The sequence below is a fragment of the Pipistrellus kuhlii genome, unplaced genomic scaffold, assembly GCF_014108245.1.
Source record: "Pipistrellus kuhlii isolate mPipKuh1 unplaced genomic scaffold, mPipKuh1.p scaffold_m20_p_1, whole genome shotgun sequence".
NCBI lineage: Eukaryota > Metazoa > Chordata > Mammalia > Chiroptera > Vespertilionidae > Pipistrellus > Pipistrellus kuhlii.
The window spans coordinates 137,999,954-138,014,617 of record NW_023425404.1 but is presented as its reverse complement, the minus strand read 5'-3'; the positions used below and the strand labels follow the sequence as shown (position 1 = coordinate 138,014,617).

Genomic DNA, 14,664 nt, shown 5'->3' with positions numbered 1-14,664 from the left:
TTAGAGAGGCCATAAGCATTCCCTAGAAGAAGTTATCAGTGCTGGCACCAGGCCAGGCCTTTGGTTGAGGTCTCAAAGCCCCAACACATAGGGCTCTTTAAGAACTTGCAAAGGAGACTGGAAAACCCCATATTTGGGAGACAAAGGACTGAAAAAGACATAAAAAGGGACAACTTCCTCCATGTTGTGCTCAGGATTTGAAAGACATTTTTCTCTGAGTCCACTAGTGTATAATAAAGTATAACTCCACCTCTTTAAGCATTGCTTGGTTTTCTCCTGTCTTCTGCAACAATATAGCTAAATAAAGAATATATCCATAAAAAGGGGGCATTAATTGTCTACAGAAGTAGAGTAAAAGGAGATTCATATAGGCAAACACAGGGATTAATATGTTTTTCCTGCTGGCAGAACTATTCCCATTGGGAAAATCAATATAGAAATTATATGCCCAGAAACTATTATAATTCAACCTATAGTCAAAATAACATGGCAATTAAGAGAAAAAGAAGATGACTTCTAATTGATCAATGACAAATAAATCTTGAGGCAGGGAGAATAAACATAAAGGTTATCAGGCATATGGGAGAATTTGTTAATGTTCTATAATTTCTTTCACTTCTGTTTTGTTTTCTTAACCATGTTATCAAGTTCTTTCTTGTCAGGGACTTATAATAAGATTGTAAAGGAAAATAAACTCTTAAATCATTCGCTCTAGAGGGATTACAACTAAATTCCAACAGGGCTCCCAGCAAAATGGCACAATAAATTCTTTCCTATGGCCTCATGGAAATTTCTGTCAATTTGGTCCTTCACTTGAAATAATATTAAAGCTCTTCTGATTTTCACAGCAAGCTTACAAAGTAGTCACAGCTGGTGTAATTATTAGTAATTAAGGGTAATAACTAAAAGGTTATGAACAGAAGTAGCAAGTGATTTGATCAAGATTACAAGAGGTCATTAAAACCACTTTAATAGTTACCCAGCATGAGGGGACAAAGAGAGAAAAGCAGTACCTATAGCAGGAAGACCTTCAGAAACAAAGGCCATGAGCCAAGATAGGATAGGACTACCAGAAAAACAGAGACAAATAAGGAGACAACATCCTTAGTGTCAAGCATACTATAGACTAATAGGTACAGGGGTAGGCAAACTATAGTCCACCCAGGCAAAATCCAATCCTTTGCCTGTTTTATTGTAACAGCCTCATTCCTTTATTTTTATATTGTTCATGACTGCTTTCAAGCTAAAACAGCAGAGTTGAGTAATTGCAACAGATCATAAAGCCTGCAAAGCCTAAAATACTATTTGGCTCAGAAAAAGTCTGACAATCCCTAGCTTAATGACTTCTTCCATTCTTGCTCACTTCATGGAAATTACATCTGCTTTCTAAAATTTTTTTTAAGTTGTCAATGTTATTAATTTTAGTAATACATTTTTATTTTTTTGAATTAATTTAAATCTCTAGAAAAGTTAGAGGACTGTATAAAAAAAATCTTACATTTACCTTTTACTCAGATGCAATTATTTTGCCACATTTAATTTATCTCCTTAGAAATTAAATTTATTATATTGTTCTGCATCTTTTGGTTTGCAATAACCTTTTGATTGAAATAATCTATGTGCTCAAAGGGTCATATTTGGGGGTAGCATATCCTGGTACCCTGTCAGTATCTATAAGGTACCAAGGATTCTAGTTCTTGCAGCAATGGGAACCAGAATCCATTTCAAGTTGCCAGAACCAACTTTGGCAAATAGTATTAGATGTTCTTCATGCTTCCCCTCTATGAGATAAGTAGCAAAGAGCATTCCTATAGGACTTCTTCAGGTCATACCAACCATATTAGACAGTATGGTGCTAGGAAAAAACAAAACATGGTTTCAGGATGGAAAAAAAAAAAAAAAAAACTTTGAGAAATTTTAGGAATAGTTATTACTTAAAGTGGGTTTACTTTCAATTATTTTTATTGTGGTAAAACTACACATAACAAAATTTATTATCTTAATATTTCTATGTACACAGTTCAATGATATTAAACATCTTCAGAACATTGTGCAACCATCACCACCATCCATCTCTATAAATCTTTCGTCTTGTAAAACTGAAATTGAATATCCACTGAACATTAATTCCCCATTTCTCTCTCTACACAGTCCCTGAAAACAACATTCTACTTTCTGTTTCCATGTTTTGTTTTGTTTTGTTTTAATTCTCACCCAAGGATATTTTTTTCCATTGATTTTTAGTAGGAGTGAAATAGAGGTCAGAGGGGAGAGAGAGAAACATCAACATGAGAGAGACATTGATTGATTGCCTCCCACTCACACCCCGACCAGGGCCAGGATCAAACCTACAACTGAGGTATATGCCCTTGACCAGGAATTGAACCCAAGACTCTTGTCTAAGGGCCAACACTCTAGCCACTGAGCAACTGGACAGGGCCTATGATTTTTGACTACTCTAGGTACCTCATATAAGTGGAATCATTCATTATTTGTACTTTATGACTGGCTTCTGTTTTTCTTATATGGACTGCTTCATGAATTTGTGTGTCATTCTTACACAGGACCATGCTAATCCTCTTTGTATCACTTCAATTTTAGTTCATGAGTTGTTGAAAATGTGTATTTTTCTTGGGGAAATGTTTATTCAAGTCCTTGCCCATTTTTTAATTAGGTTGTTTGACTTTTTATTATTTTATTGTTTTAGAACTTCTCTGTGTGTTCTGGATTTTAATCCCTTATCAGATATATGATTTGCAAATATATTTTTCTATTCTGTGGGTTGTCTTTTAACCCTGTTAATAGTGTCTTTTGATGCACATTTTTTTAAATTTCATAAAATGCAGTGTGTCTATTACTTATTTTTTTCCTCTGCCTTTTATGTCATATCCAAGAAATCAATACCAAATCCAATGATACAAAACTTTTGTCATACGTTTTCTTTAAGATTTTTATTATTTTAAGTCTTAAATTTAGGTCTTTGGTCCAGTTTATTTAAGTTTTGTATATGGTGTTTAGATAGGGTACAACTTTGTTATTTTCCATGCGAATATTCTGTTTTCCCAGCACCATTTGTTGAAAAGACTGTCCTTTTCATATTAAAGGTCTTGTTACTCTTGTCAAAAACCATTTGGCCATATTAGAAAGGGTTTATTTCTGGGCTCTCTATTCTTTTCCATTGATCAATATGTCTGTCTTTATAACTGTTTTGATTACTGCTACTTTATAAAAAGTTTTGAAATCAGAAACTGTGAGTCAAGCAGCTTTGTTCTTCTTTTTCAAAAGTATGTTGACTATTTGGAGTATCTTGAGAGTTTATATAAATACTAGAGGCCTGGTGCATGAAATTCGTGCACTCATGGGGGGAGGGTCCTCAGCTCAGCATGTGCCCTCTTGCATTCCAAGAGCCCTCAGGGATGTCCATATGATTGATAGCTTTGGCCCGATCCCCTGTGCGATTAGGCAGAAACCAGCTCTCAGACATCCCCTGAGGAGTCCTGGATTGCAAGAGGGTGCAGGCCAGGTCGAGGGATCTCACCAGTGCACTATCAGGGCTGGGGAGGGATGCAGGAGGTTGGCCAGCTAGGGATGGACTGTGGGAGGGCTCCAGGATGTGGCTGAACCCCAGTAGCAAGCTAACCTACTGATCAAAGCGTCTGCCCCGAAGTGGTTAGTGCATGTCATAGAAGTTGAGCAGCCTTAGAGTATCATTAGCACATTATCCTTTGATTAGTTGAATAGCTGACCAGTCACCCAGACACTTAGCATATTAGGCTTTTATTATATAGAATTAGAATGAGTTTTTCTAAAACTGCAAAAATATTGCTAGGAATTTGAAAGGGATTCGTTTGAGTCTATAAATTGCTTTGGGTAATATTAACATTTTTACAATAGACATGCTAGTATAATCCATGAACATGCAATGTATTTCCATGTATTTTTCTTCTCTAATTTCTTTCAGCAATGTTTTCGAGTTTTTATTGTACAAATCTCTCATCTTTTTACTTAATTTCTAAGTATTTTATTCTTTTTTATATGATAGAAATGGAATTGTTCTTGAAATTTCACTTTCAGATTGTTCATTGTTAGTGTATAGAAATGCAACTGATTTTTGTGTTGAGATTGTATCCTGCTACTTTGCTGAATTCATTCATAGTTAAAATATGTTTGTGTGTGAAATGTTCAGAGTTTTCTACATATAAGATCATATAATCTATAAAAGGAGGTAATTTTACTTCTTCCTTTCCAATTTGGGTGTCTTTTATTTTTTTTTTTTTTTTTTTTTTTTTTTATTTTTTTGGTCTAATTGCTCTGGCTAGCACTTTCAGTACAATTAGTGATTGCTCTGGCTAGCACTTTCAGTACAATTAGTGATAGTTTAAAGAATTGTTATAATTTCTTAAATTTTGTGACTTCAATAATTTCCCATTGCTTGGGATAAGGCTTAAGTTGGATTTTGTTTCTTGTTTTGTTTTCAATTTTTGCAGTTTATCAAGCAATCTTAAATGTTAAAGGCAATGCTGGGGATAAAGGTATTTCAGATATTGATTACAGCCATTATTCAAATGTCACTCTCACATGTGCTAAGGAAAGCTCAACTAAGCATGAATTTTTCTGCATTGATCAAAAGTCTATTCATGATTCATTTTAAAGCAACATATTTTAAAACAACTCATAGAATGAAAATTAACATTTCATTGAATGCACCATCTATCTCTTAGAAGAACTGTTTAATTTTTTAAAAATATATTTTATTGATTTTTTTTACAGAGAGGAAGGGAGAGGGATAGAGAGCTAGAAACATCGATGAGAGAGAAACATCCATCAGCTGCCTCCTGCACACCCCCTACTGGGGATGTACCCGCAACCAAGGTACATGCCCTTGACCGGAATCGAACCTGGGACCTTTCAGTCTGCAGGCCGACGGTCTGTGCACTGAGCCAAACCAGCTTCAGCGAACTGTTTAATTTTTGTTATTTACACAAAAAAGAAGTAAAATTCAAAATGATTGCTGATGAATGTGTGACTTTTAACTTAGAAGGCTAAGATATGATAAAAGCACAATTCTTTTTACATGCCATAGGGCTTGCATATTATTTTCATACCAACAAGTATTTGAGAGCAATGAAAGAGAAGAAATGACTCCAGACAAAATAATTTGTAAAGTGATTTTTATATGCCATTTATATATCTTTCCAATTTAAGTTTGAAATGTAAGAACTTTGGGTCTATGGAAAGAAATTTTTTCTGCACATCACTGCAATAACATCTGAGGGCCAATCAGGGTGGTGGGGCTGATCCGGGATGGGGCCAGCCAGGGAGAGGTGCTGTGGGTCGGCAGGCCACACCCTCAAATGGAGAGGTGGGGCCGATTGGGGGCCTGTAGCCAGGTGGAGGGACCTTGGGTGGTTGGCTGGCTAGCCCGGCCCCTTTTGGGGGGGGCGGGACCTAGCGCGAGTCTGGGGTCGAGACAGGTTGGTGAGGGGCTGCATGAGGTTGTCAGGCCATCCCCACTCCCTATTTGGGTAAGGGAGCTAACAGGGGTGCCGGCTGGGGGGAGGGGCTGTGGGCTAATCAAGGTGATAGGTTCCCCTGGGGAATGAGGCAGGCCAGGGAAAAGGGCTGCAGGAGGTTGGCCAGCCAGTCCCACCCCCTATTCCGTTATGGGGGAATGACCAGAGGTGGGGCCAGCTGAGGGAGGTTGGCTCGCCACCCCACCCTTGATTGGGAGCAGGACTGGCTGGGGGGAGGGGCCATGGGAAGTTGGCCAGCTGCCCCAACCCCAATCAGGCGAGTTCACTGGCCACAGTGGGCGTCATGGTGACCGGTCATTCCAGTCATTACAGTGTTCAAGTTGCTGGCTTTTTATATATAGATATTGAGTGTAAACTGTAATTGAAAATAATTTTTTAAAAATTAATGAAAGAGCCGGGACTGGTTTGGCTCAATGGATAGAGCTTCGGCTTGGGGACTGAAGGGTCCCGGGTTCGATTCCGGTCAAGGGCATGTACCTTGGTTGCGGGCATATCCCCAGTAGGGGGTGTGCAAGAGACGGCTGATCGATGACTCTCTCTCATCGATGTTTCTAACTCTCTATCTCTCTCCCTTCCTTTCTGTATAAAATCAATAAAATATATTTAAAAAAATTAATGAAAGAATGTACAGGTAAAAAACATTATTTTTGTGAACCGTGGAACTGATTGTATTCTGGATGAATTTATTTAGAATTAGCCTTTTGGACTCTTTTACAACACAAATGTTTTGGTCTATGCTGAGTCAGTTATTTGTCCCCGGGCAACTTTGTGTAAATCAAAGCTGAAGGTCAGAACAAAGTGATTGCATTTCATTAAAGTAAAATAGGATCGCTTTGACTTTCAACTGGTGCTATTTGTTTTTGTATGTTTAAATGTCCCTATTACCATTGTTGGTTAATTCTAGGTAGTTTAAATCTCTTATTCATTTAAATTTAAAGTATTTTATGCAAGAAAAATTAAAATTTAAAAATTGAATGGTAGGTAAACAAAATAATTAATAAAGTGATAATTTTATTTTTATTAGTAATAAAAAGACATTGAAATCCAAACACTGAGATAACATTGTTCTAATATCAAATGAGCAGATTTAGAAAATAATACCCAGTTCCAGTAAGGGTGCAGAGAAATGTTTCCTGTTTTGGCTTTGTTGTGTGTGGTGAAATGGCACCAGGTGTTAGACTTTGGGGTCAGATAGGATCTTGGTTTAGCAATTCGAGTTCTGGCTAGGAGAGAATTCAGAGCCAAGACTCAAAGAATAAGAGAACATTTATTTGGAAAATCAGAGGTATAATAAGTAATTTGTGGAAGAAAAGGGCTTAGGAAACAAGTACAGCTACAGCGGTAAAAGAAGGTCCCTTGAAGTTTAGAAGTGAGGAAGGTGCTGTGCCTGGGGGCCTGGGGAGGGGGATGAGAAAGGCTAGGCCTGCTCCTGCCACTGGGTCCCCTGTCTTAAGGGTTTTAAAAAATGGAGATTTTAGGGGAGTTCCCAGGGAAAGATCTCAATAAAATATTCAGCAACTTTCTAGGTGTTTTCTTTCAAGGTCTAGATCACTACTGATTGCTTGGTTTCTCCAGGGGATCCTTATCCAACCCAGCTGGTCCTGAGGTCAGCTGTGGGGTCACTGGTCTGGTTTTGTTGCTTTTCTGGGCCTGGAGCTGGAATACAATTGAGGCAATATGTTATCTCTAGGGAGGAGAAAGGTCAGGGGTTCAAACCACATGACCAGCATATGCTAGGGGAGGAAAGGTCACTCTGAGGGTGAGGTCCCACCCTATAGTCCTTTGCTAAGCATCTGGGGCTTTCTACTGTGACCTTTGGTGCCCAGCCCATCATCCTTGCTCTGCTTATATTTGTCTAACTGCCTACCACAGCTTCACACGTGTACAGCCTTCTAGTTCAGATATTCATTATCTCCTGCCTAGAAAATCTCAATAACTCCCTTCTAGCTTGTCTGCCTGATCCAGTCTTGTATTTCTTAAATCCCACACTGCAGCCTGACAAATCTATCTAAAATATCATTCTAACCATATTAGCACATACATTTCTCAGGCTTTCAGTTTCCAAGGTGGAAGAGTTACTAATATATCTGTAAAGAAAAAGCTAAATGCATGGCTATGTTAGTGGTGAAAACAGCACCAGGAGTCAGACGAACCTTGGTTCATCAACCTTGGTACTTGAGGTCTGGCTAGGAAAGAATTCAGAGTCAAGACTCAAACTATAGGAGAAAGTTTGTTAAGAAAGTCACAGAGGTAGAAGTGAGCTGTAGAGGAAATGGGCTCAGAAAACAAGTTACAGAGGCAACAGAAGAAATAGCGCCTGGGGGGCAGAGTCCTCTGGAGAGAGAGCTGCACTGTCTTCAGGGAGTTTAGCTGGAGGTCTCAGGGGATGCTCCGTAAAATATTCAGCAGTTTTCCAGGTGTGTTCTTCCAGGGCTGTGATCTCCACTGATTGGTCAGCACCAGAGTTCCTTTAACCTCTTGGAAGGAGTTAACTGCTTTCTTCTTCAGGCTGACCAATCAGGGCCTGTCCCATGTCTCCTGCCCTTTTATGGAAACCAGATATGGCTTTCTTTCCAGCCCCCCTGTTCTTCTCTAGGGGTATAGTGTGTGTGTGTGTGTGTGTGTGTGTGTGTGTGTGTGTGTGTGTGTTGTGGGGGAGGGGGGGTGTTCGGTTTAAAGGTGACAGGTACCTTGCTTGGGGGGATGGCTCCGGCCACTGGGTCTCCTGTCCTGAGGGTTTTAAGAATGGAGATTTTAGGGGAGATCCCAGGGGAAGATCTCAATAGAATATTCAGCAGTTTTCCAGGGGTATCCTTTCAAGGTCTAGGTCTCCACTGATTTCTTGGTCTCACCAAGGTATCACCAAGTATCTGTGTGTGGGGGGAGTGGGGAGGAAAGCAACAGGGATGGAAGGGGGGGGGCTGGGGGGGAAAGGGGAGCATGGAGAGAATTCTACTGCTTGACTAGCTACACACCAGGAGAGAAAAAGTCAGGGGAGGATCTTACCCAAATGACCAGTGAGAGGGCAGGGCAGGGCGAGGATGGGCTCCTGACTCCACTGTGGAGCAGGGCGGAGTTATCCTCCATTCTGTGGCTGGACTCTAGCCCTCACCCAACCAATCAGGGTTAGCCGAGGCAGTGACATCACCACTGACCAGAGTAAAACCCCTGGACTAGGCGAAATTCACTCTCTCTTCCGACATGCTGCTGGCATGAGTGGGACAGAGCCCATGCTAGCATGGAAAAGGCTCTTTTGTTTATTGCATCGGACTCGGCTCCCCGGTGGTCCTTGGGGATCACGAAGTCTGCGCATAACAACCAGAAAGACAATCTAGGAGAGGAAAGGGTACCTCAGGGCGAGGTCCTAATTAACAATACTTATCTCCAAGTATTTGTTCTCCAGGTATCTACCCATTGCCACATAGCTGTTGGTAGATACACATATTTCTGCCCAGGTGACATTTTGTACCGGCTTATTGGGAAGCTTGTTAAAAACTTTAAGCATTTTATAGATATGTATCACATATTGGCTTCTCTTAAAATGTAGCTCTGAGGCCGAAACCGGTTTGGCTCAATGGATAGAGCATCGGCTTGGGGACTAAAGGGTCCTGGGTTCGATTCCGGTCAAGGGCATGTACCTTGGTTGCGGGCATATCCCCCGTAGGGGGTGTGCAAGAGGCAGCTGATTGATGACTCTCTCTCATTGATGTTTCTAACTCTCTAGCTCTCTCCCTTCCTCTCTGTACAAAATCAATAAAATATATTTATTTTTTTTTTAAATGTAGCTCTGAGGATGATCCTACTTTTTCATTCTCCTTAAATTTAACAGTAGTTCATTTTAGGATAACACATAGAATAATCAGTTTTGTCTTTAATTCATGTTAAAGAGTTTGAATTATGGGCATAGAGTTTAGTAAAAAGTTGTCATTAAGTGCTACATTTATATATTTCTCTTATTCTTTTATCTGAGCTCAGTCTTTGAACAGCAATGGTTAAGAAAGCCTTGTTGCATTTTGTACTCCAGGAAATGGCTAACCAGAAAGCACAATCCTGGCCCCTCACATTCCAAGATGCTTCCATCCTTCCTCCTAACTCCCCTATGACAGATGACTCCACTGTTTATCTGCCTCTATAAAATCCCAGGCCCTCCCTTTCCTTTGAGCATTCCTCCCCATTGCAATTGTTTAAATAAAATAATCTCCTTAATTGCCCATCTTTGTTGGATTAGTTTGCATACTCACTCTGATTGGCTGGTGGGGGTAGCAGAGTGATGGTCAATTTGCATGTTTCTCTTTTATTAGTGTAGATTATTTTTTTAAATATATTTTATTGATTTTTTTTTTTTTTTACAGAGAGGAAGAGAGAGGGACAGAGAGTGAGAAACATCGATGAGAGAGAATCATCGACCAGCTGCCTCCTGCACCCCCCCCACTGGGGATGTGCCTGCAACCAATGTACATGCCCTTGACCAAAATCGAACCCGGGACCCTTCAGTCCGCAGGCCGACACTCCATGCACTGAGCCAAACTGGTCCTGGCATTGTAGATTATTTTTAATGGTATCAGACATCTAGTACATTACAATTTCAATAATCTGTAATACCTAAATTATTTATAACTAGAGGCCTGGTGGATGACATTTGTCCCTCAGCCCCGCCTGAACCCTCTCACAGACCAGGACCCTTTAGGAGATGTCCGCTGAGGGGTCCTTAGCGCTGCTGCAGAGGCACAGGAGAGGCTCCTGTCACTGCCACTTCGCTCGCCAGCCATGAGCCCAACTTCTGGCTGAGCGGTGCTCCCCCTGTGAAAGTGCACTGACCACCAGGGGGCAGCTTCCGCATTGAGTATCTGGTGATCAGTGTGCATCATAGCAACCGGTCATTCTGTAGTTCAGTTGATTTGCATATTAGCTTTTTATTATATAGGGCTATTATTATTATTATTATTATTATTATTTACTGATTATTAATTCCTAATAAGTGTGAGGGAATAAATATTACACAAATTATTAAAGAAAACATTATTTATCTCACTTGGTAAAGACAGTAGTGCAGACTATTAAGGGAGATCATGGCACTGAGTGTAGGGAAACTGCAGTGGGGTCTTGCAGAGGGGAGAGAGTAGTCTCAACTTCAAATCCAGCACAGTCAAATGGGAATTTATAGCCAAGGGGCAGGATGAGGGTCATTACTTAGAGGAAACAAGAGGTGATTTTGGCCAAACCATCCTAACAGAATTCTTGCTAAAGGCAGGCCAGGATAATCAGATGTCAGCTGGGGAATGATGGCAGATGAGAAACGCAATTAAATGATGAGAACAATCAGATATGGAAGATGAGAGATTCTAGTTCAACTGATTTACCAGGATTCTTGCTAAAATTAGGCAAAGCTGAGAATAACACCAAAGTGCAAAGGTCAGGCACAGTTGCAAAACAGTTCAGCAGAGACTGAATAGTTTGGTCAAGGAGAAAATCTTTGTCATTAGGGAAGGAGGCTTAGAAAAATATATTCATCTATATATTTTATCTGCAGTGCCACAACCTGATCTAAATTACCCAGAAGAAGGGAAAAGTTAAAGGGGGAGGTATAGGAGTACGGCAAGGCTATTCTCCCGAATTCCCAATGCTACTTCTTGACAATAAGTGAGGACCTTCTCTAACAATCTAATCATTTGAAGCATATAACCTCATTCCAAGTCCCCTCCCCACTTCACAGCAGTATAGCTCTCATTTAGCAGCCATTTCTCCCTTCTCCTCCAATACACAAGCCTACAATACATCCCTCTACGTCAATATGTTCTGCATCCTGAGGCAACTTAGCTCCCGTTCCCTTAGTTCCTATTTCCCTCCTGGACTTGCAGACCTCCATCTCCATTCCATCAGCCAGCCACCTGCAGAGCCATTACTTTGATCTTCTTATCCTAATGAGCAATCCTCAGATTCTTTACATCAAAAATTCCTCTCCTTTAACAGAATTTCTCTTTTCATGCCACACTTCCACTTTTACCATACAGAGGCCAATTTGCTTTTTACGTCACAACTTGCAGTTATCTAAGCATCCCTCCTTGCTCTGGCTAGTGTGGCTCAGTGAATAGCGTGCTGCCTGTGGACGTGAAGGGTCCCAGGTTTAATTCTGGTCAAGGGCATGTACCTGGGTTGCAAGGCTTGTGGGGAAGGCAACCAATGGACATGTCTCTCTCTCACAATGTTTCTCTATGTCTCCCCCCTTCCCTTCTACTCTCTCTAAAAATCAATGGAAAAATATCCTTGGATGAGGCTCCTAAGACTTTTTTCAAACTTGACTGTCAGGAATGTTTTCAGTTTCAGGGAAAGAAAAACCTCAACTAAAAGTGGTTTACGTCTAAATTCTCTGAGAGTTTCAAATGGTTAAAAGCTAAGATAGTGATCATTTCATATTTGGAGTAGGTATTTAAGGTGTGAATGATTGTCTCCAGTACTGAGCAGCTTCGTCCATCTACCTACATGTGGCATATAATTGTTATCATTTCTGTGTGTGCTAGGATATGGAAAAGGATGAGAAGCTCTGGCTTAAAAGAATAGAAAATTACTGCCTAGCTTCCAGGCTAGTGCTATGACTCAGAAATGCCACTGGACACCCAGGCTCTTTCTATTTTTGTGGTCTGTCATCCTTATCTTGCTCTCATCATCCTAATCCTTGCTGCCACACTGTACTAAATGGTGTCAGTGCTTCCAGGCCTCAAAACCACAGGTCACATCTGTTTACTCTCATTGGCCAGAATCATGTCACATGGGCACTTTAGTCTCAAGAGAGGCTGGGAAATTAAATTTTTAGGTTTTACAGCTGCTATAATAGAGTTAGGTAAGAAAAAGACAGGGAATGAGTGTTATATGAGCCAATCTATAATAGTGACAAACTGAGATTCCAAGATGACAATATTTAATATAATCATACTAGAGGCCCAGTGCATGAAATTTGTTCACAGGGGATGGGGATGGGGGTGGTGTGTGTCCCTCAGTCCAGCCTGCACCCTCTATAATCTGGGACCCCTCGAGAAAGGTCTGACTGCCCTTTTAGCCTATCGGACATCCCTCTCATAATCCAGCACTGCTGGCTCCCAACCACTTGCCTGCCTGCCTCATTGCCCCTAACCACTCCCTGGCCAGCCTGATCAATGCCTAACTGCTCCCCTGAAGACCCAATTACCCCTAACTTCGCCTTCCCCCCTGCCAACCTGGTCACCCCTAACTGCCCTCCCCTGCCAGCCTGGTCGCCCTTAACTGTCCTCCCCTACAGGCCTGGTAGCCCCCAACTTCCCTCCCCTGCTGGCCCAGTCATCCCCAACTGCTCTCCCCTGCAGGCCTGGTCACCCCTAACCGCCCTCCCTTGCCAGCATGATTGCCCCTAACTGCCCCCCCCTACTAGCCTGTTTGCTCCTAACTGTCCTCCCCTGCAGGCCCAGTTGCCTTCAACTGCCCTCCCCTGGTGACCCAGTCACCCCTAATTGCCCTCCCTTGCCAGCCTGGTCACTCATAACTGCCCTTCCCTGCAGGCTTGGTCACCCCTAACTGCCCTCCCTTGCCAGTCTTGTCACTCATAACTGCCCTCCCCTGCCAGCCCAGTCACCCCTAACTGCCCTCCCCTGCTTGCCTGGTTCCCCCTAACTGCCCTCCCCTGCTTGCCTGATTCCCCCTAACTGCCCTCCCCTGGAGGCTTGGTCCCCCCCAACTACCCTCCTCTGCAGGCCTGGTCCCTTTACCAACTACCCTCCCCTGCAGGCCTAGTTTCCCCCCAATTGCCCCCCTTTTGCAGGCCTGGTCTCTCCCAACTGCCTCCCCTGTAGGCCATCTTGTGTTCACCTGGGGGCAACCATCTTTGACCACATGGGGATGGCCATCTTTTGTGTTGGAGTGACAGTCAATTTGCATATTACCTCTTTATTATATAGGATGTAGCAGAATTCAATGCCCTAGACTAGACATTCCTAACCATGCGAGGGACCTATGATATCTCACTGAACCCCAGTGTCTGCTTCTAGCCTCTTCAACAGCTGGATAACTATTAATTCTCACTCTCTAGTTGAAATTTCATCCTATTGCAGCTCATCTTTTCTAACACAATCCTACCTATGATTATCACTGCTCTTTCTTTTAAATGTCCATCCCTCCATAGGAATGAAAATAATACCAAAACTATCTTGTGTAATATCTAGTCATATTGTAGATCAAACTCCCCCTTATGCTTTTAATACCCAAAACAGAAAGAGGAGTGGGGCCCGGTCTAGGGAAGAGAGGCCTATTGTGAAAACTTATGTTGAACGGAGTTGGTCAAGATTGCAGCTGTTACTTGGCAGCAACGTGAATAGGCGGGGCCATAAATGCAAAGGGCTTATACTACACCCAAACAGAGTTGTTTGCATGGCATTGGGCCCTAATCTGCATTATCCGTGAACCTGTTCTCAGAAGGCTCTGTCCTGCCTCCAAGAATGTGCCACAATTATCAGTCACAGCACTCTGAACCCAATTCATGACAGATTAATTCAATTCAATTTCTATTTCTTTCCCTGGCATTTTACTTTGTTTCAGGTCTACCTTTTTAAGTCCTCACAGGGCAAGCCCAATTCATGGTTTCTGATCTGCACAGGAAGAATAGTGTGATATTGGGAGCAAAGCGGGAAGGAAAGGCACCTGCATTACCGCCCCTATGGGTTAGGTTCCAATTTGTGTTTTGTTTTGTTTTTAATTTCTTTGTTGATTAAGGTATTATATCCTTATCTCCCCCATTTGTAGCAGGTAAGCTGTGAAGAGCTTTTTGCACAGACTGCCAGGAGGAAGAAAGGTACAGATACCTTGACCTAGAGCAAGGGCTGAATCTTGCTACCCCGGTTTAGAAGAATAGGAACTTAAAAAAAATTAAAAAATCAAAGCTACCAATGGTTTTTGGCAACAAATTTATAACAAACAGCTCCTTTGTTCTGATAACGCTCTTGCATTTTTTTGTTATGTGACTATAAGGCAAATATAAATATAAAAAGAGAGGTTTTGTTTAATTATGTAAAAGATTGTTCACTTGGTAGACAGGAGTTGAATTTCCACAGATTTGGTTCCCTTGAGTGAATGTCTCCCCTGAGAGTACACTCCTTTGCACCTGAAA

General features: G+C 41.6%; 1 non-coding gene across 1 annotated transcript; it reads right to left on the bottom strand.

The window, feature by feature from the left end:
• Positions 1–2,519: 2,519 nt before the first annotated feature.
• LOC118710209 lies at positions 2,520–2,622 on the bottom strand. The gene has a single exon (XR_004985333.1). It is a non-coding gene; the product is annotated as a U6 spliceosomal RNA (small nuclear RNA).
• Between the last annotated feature and the right edge of the window lie 12,042 nt (positions 2,623–14,664).